This window comes from Mya arenaria, chromosome 5, assembly GCF_026914265.1.
Source record: "Mya arenaria isolate MELC-2E11 chromosome 5, ASM2691426v1".
Classification (NCBI taxonomy): Eukaryota; Metazoa; Mollusca; class Bivalvia; order Myida; family Myidae; genus Mya; species Mya arenaria.
Genome location: NC_069126.1, coordinates 77,147,828 through 77,153,171, shown reverse-complemented (window position 1 = coordinate 77,153,171; position 5,344 = coordinate 77,147,828). Strand labels below are relative to the sequence as shown.

Here is a 5,344-nt window from a genome sequence, read left to right as displayed (position 1 = left end):
GTGATCAAACACGTGAGTTGAAACACCTTTATATAAAACAGGCAAACGACCATCTGCGGTATTATTATTTTGAAGAAGTTCAGAAATAATGGCTTCATGCAGTAGCTCCGCCATATTCTTGAAACGATACACATAACCATGCATTTGTTACTTCAAGCAAAACTATCAAAACCGGTTTCGAAACTGCTGAAACCATTGAAACCAAAACTGAATCTGCTTTGTTAACAACAAAAACTCCCTTAATGTGCAGACACGTTAGACTGAAACGTTGACTGTAACCACATTGACCTCCAACACAATAGGGGTCATATCATTCTGAACGACATCCTGCTGGTGAAATGTCATTGTCCTTAGTCAGCGTGTTCTTGAGTTTTTATGCAAACGCTATTTTTCTGCAATGATAGGAAATATGATTATTGGTGAATGATTTGGTTCATAGTTACTGTTGCGTGTGTACATCGATTGAAATATATCTTTTGAAACTGTGTACTAATATTTGGATGAACTTACGTGCAAAAGCAGTCGCACACATAAAATCCACACACAAAACACACAATATTACAAATCCCATTTCTGCCAGTATACGTGGCTCTAGTTAGAGTGTTTCAAAGTGCGGCATACAATAGCCGAATGTTTAGATGATACAAATTGTGCGTTTGTTACTAAAGGAACATTTATTTTCCTTAACAGTATTCTTCTTTTGTGTGGATGCTTTGTATGTTTAATGTGGTGGTTTGAATAGTACACAATGTGCGGCTTCTTGTCTACGGCATGTCAACTTCTGTAGACAATACCTTCAAATTATAAATTTTAATCCGCTGCATTTATTTAATCGAAGCGACGCAAGCACTGGTGTTCCATGTACACACTTCCTCATCATCAGTCTGCATATGAAATACACATCTTCAATTTGAAAACGAAAAACTGTATTCCATGTGTCCGCAAAGAAATACAGAAAATTGTAAGAAATGTCCTCCGATTTTATTTCAAAAACAGGACAGAACAATGTTTTTTTCACGTAATCTATAGAGTTTTTGTGACATAATTATGCATACATTTCAACAACTCAAACTATGGTTTATAAATGTATTGAAATTGTGGAAACAATTGCGCCTTTTCAAAAGTCACAATTGTTTTCACTATAAGTTATAAATGTTTGATTTTTAATATACAATTGACTCTATTGGAATCATGTAGACCGAACATTTAAATAGATTTAAGACATATGAAGAAAACAAGATATTCCCATTCTTTGCTTTACGATCATGTTTCTACATGTTTTAAAGCCTGGCTATTTTCGGGATCTGCAAAAAATAATGCTTTTCTCGGATATCGAGCTTTTACATCAACACTTAAAACCGAATAGATGAGAAAGTGTCAAAAATGGTTTTGTTTTAGTAAAGTATGACCTGAGGTACTTAATAATTATAAGGATGCTGTAGCGTTGGCAAGACAATTGAATTGAAATATTAAACCGATTGTTTGCTCGCCAGCTCATCTAATGACTTCTACGTTCTGCTGTAAAACGCTCGACTTTGCGATTTTTGTGCCGCTTTGGTTATATGTTGGAGAGTAAGGGAATTAACTGCCAAGGCAATACAAATTATGTTCTTCATCGTGTTACACATCTTTCATCATTTTATAACGTTTAATCAAAAAATAAACTATTTCATAACATCTAGTTTCTCGATAACGTAAACTAAGCACAGTGTTTTGTTGTGTGTTATTATTATAGATGGTAGTAGAACGTACAGAAGTATACCTACGTATTTATTGGAGAATGATTCAAGCAAATTGTAAACTAGAAGATCGATTTACCGATGTTGAGTACTTTCTTTCATAGGTTTAACCCTTAGGCATTAAACGTTTTGCTCTGAACAGTGGCATAGTTATATTGTTGGTTTCTGAGTAAGTCCCCGTATATAATGTTTTTTTTTAGAAACTCCAAGGTTTTGATGTAACTGCCATCATTGCGTGATTAGTTGAACACATTTTTTATAATATTTTTCGTTTGAGAATGACTTGATGGCAATCCGTTTATTGCATAAATTCACTCATAAAGATTTTTGAACATACATTAAACAAAAACAAAATACACGGAACCATGTACTATGTACGTTTTCGTTACATGTCTAATGCATCCGATAATCATCTAACAAACCAATTAACAAGCTAGTTAAAATTGCAAATTTAAGTTACATATAAGCAATCAAGTCATCTTGTTTCGCAACAGTCATTACATAATCTACGCGTTTCACGTATAATCAGTGTTGTCATTCTGTTTCGCAACAGCCATTACACAGTATACACTATTAACATATAAGTAATGAAGTCATCCTGCTTTGCAACAATCATTTCACAGCCTACGCGTTCACGTATGAGCATTGTTGTCAACCTTCTAGAAATAGCCATTACACATCCTACGCGTTTCACATATTAGCAATTTGGTCATCCAGTTTTGCACAAAACATTACACTGTCTATGCGTTTCACATATAAGCTATGTAGACATCCTGTTTTGCAACAGTTATAACACAATCAAGGCTATTTACATATCAGCTATCTAGTCATCATGTTTGCTAAAAGCATTACATAGTAAACGCGTTCACGTCCAAGCAATGTTGTCATCCTGTGTCGAAATAGTAATTAAACAGTCTACGCGTTGCACATTTAAGAAATTTGGCCGTTCTGTTTTGCTCAAAACATTACACAGTCTACGTGTTTCACACATAGGCTCGAACACCATGTTTTGCAACAGTCTTACGCTATTTACATATAAGCAGTGTAGTCATCCTGTTTTACAACATATATTAAACATTCTACGCTCTTTACATGTCAGCTATATGGTCATCTTGTTATCAACAGTCATTACATAATTTACGCGTTTTACATAAGCAAAAGAACATCCTGGTTTGCAGCAATCATCACACAGTCTATACGAGTTCGACACATAAGCAATGTTGTCATCCTTTTTTGTCATTACACAATCTACGCGTATTTTATTATAAATAATGAAGACGCACTGTTTTTTTGCTAGAAAAGTCAATATGTTCATACAACGGTGCTTCTTTTCCTATGGTTGGTCTCGGGCCAGGTATCGGACCAACATAGGCTTGGTGTAGATGGTCAATGTCCAGACCCGCGTAAATCAGACTGCTTCCCACATGCGCTAACTGTAAGAGTAAAGCAATAGATATGATTTATAAACAAACATGTATGTTCGAGTATAACAATACAAACTTTCAATCACAGTACTTAACCTGGTGTCAATTTCAAGCATATCACGTTTAAGAATAATATTTGATAGGGCCAAGTTATAAGCGTAATCTTGATTATAGACGAGACATAGCAATCTTTGATTATCTTGATAATTGACTTTAAAAGGCCATAAAGGAGAAATTTACTCAATGAACGAGAATTTAAGGTTATATTAAGCTTAGCTTGATCCTGTTTAAATGAATCTAAGATTGTTCCAGAAATAGGAAATAGGGGCTTGACGTACATCATGTTTGTTGGGCGATTGTGCTGGCTGAAGACTAAACCGTTTTGTTTATGCAGGCTGTAAAATTTACAATGGAAATAATTGCTTATGATAACAATTATTTTATTTAAAAATTAATGTAGAACTTGTCTTGGTGAGTGCTTCTAGTAAAATTCTGCATAAATGGACATATTTGACTACATAATGATACACAATAATTACGGCAGCAATCTAAATACGACTCAATTTGCTAAGGAATACCTTTATAGCTGTGATTGGCTTCCGGGCCATCATTGAGTCTTCTTGTGTCCTCATTTCGAATGATCGTCTTCCAAATCGTGAGAAGCATTCATAAGCATTGATGTAGCAGGCATTTCCACATACTCATTTGTATCAAGCGAGGGAGAAGCTTCGATCGCTGATAATGTGACTGTTGTAAAATATAATGGGTTGAAGTTGTTATTCTAGCCACCTAGTGTTCATTACATTGTGTAAATTGTGGCGACAGATTATTTCTTTCATTTTATACCAAAATTTAAATCCTTAAGAGCAGAATTCAAATGTTTTCAATATACTAAGAAATGAAATCCAAAAACTAAATGTTGGTTCACGTGAAAGTTTTTGTTATCAAACCCAAATAATACTTTGCGTTCAAATTCATGAGTTTATACTGAATATTTTTGCAAACAAAAATAACTTACCTTCTGTATTGTCCGGAACCCTATATAAAACAAACGCACACAAATTTACATTCGTACATGAAATTATTAAAAAAATATGAAATGAATTCCAACAAATGAATAAAGAGGAACGCTCATAGTCTGTAATAAATCGTATTGTGATCGTAGTTCTTACATGGTTCTGCTTCTTCCTTTATGCCACTGTACCAGTGTCCCTGAAATGTAGTAAATGTCAAATATTCTGTTAGAATAATCCATATTTCCAAAATATATTTATTCACTAATACATGCGTTAGACGGTGTGGAATGGTCGTAAGCGTCGCCACGTAGCTAGCCAACTGAAAGTACTAATGCAATGACTAAATTTTTCGTCTCATTAAGAATAATTGAAAATAGAAAATAGAGAACCACTGAAAACGGTACTTACCTATGCGATTTGAGTGATATGAGAAACAGACGAACAAACGTCCTCAATAACATTCTTAAATAATTAAAGACACTATACTACTTACTTGCTGACGCAACGAAAATACAGAGAACAGCAAATGCTCCTGTTCCTATCAAAATTGGCTCCAACGAAATCTTGAACGACCGTGTACTGTTGTCGCCTGTAATAGCGATGAAGAAACATGACTTGGAAAGGCGTCAGTGTCGAAAATATCTTTAAATCAAACTTAATCAACACAGAAAATAAACAATGTCAAACTTTATGGACTTTGGTTACATGAAAGGGTTACAATACTCCATACTTGCAGCAGACGTATATTCTTGGCGGAATTTAGTTCCATTTTCCCTAGAATTTGTTGGTTTTCCTTTCTTTATCCCGCCTTTTGTCGCTTTATTTGTGCTTGCAGTGCATTTCATTTCGTTACATAGACCATTTGCACTTATTTCATTCATTGAACTACCTTTTAGATCGGTTTCGCCTGTCGTGGAATACGATGTACTATTCTGTACAATATCGAGAGAAAAGTTCAAGGGTTGAGTAAGCACTGAAATGATGGATACAGATCAGTACAGAGAATTTTTTAAAAACAAATATGTATTTCTAATTAGTTACATTTGCTTGAGTTTAGATGACTTGTTTCAGAATAAACGTTTTTCAAGCGTCGTGTTGTAAAGTAGTGAAATTTACTTGGAAGATTTATGTAAAGGTTATCACACATGGAGGATTGTTTATCATC

General features: G+C 34.4%; 1 long non-coding RNA gene across 1 annotated transcript; it reads right to left on the bottom strand.

Moving 5' to 3' along the window:
* Positions 1–2,256: 2,256 nt before the first annotated feature.
* Positions 2,257–4,777, bottom strand: LOC128234128 (uncharacterized). The gene is made up of 5 exons (XR_008260880.1): positions 4,673–4,777; positions 4,336–4,375; positions 4,182–4,201; positions 3,742–3,910; positions 2,257–3,172 (listed from the first exon to the last, which is right to left on the bottom strand). It is a non-coding gene; the product is annotated as an uncharacterized LOC128234128 (long non-coding RNA).
* Between the last annotated feature and the right edge of the window lie 567 nt (positions 4,778–5,344).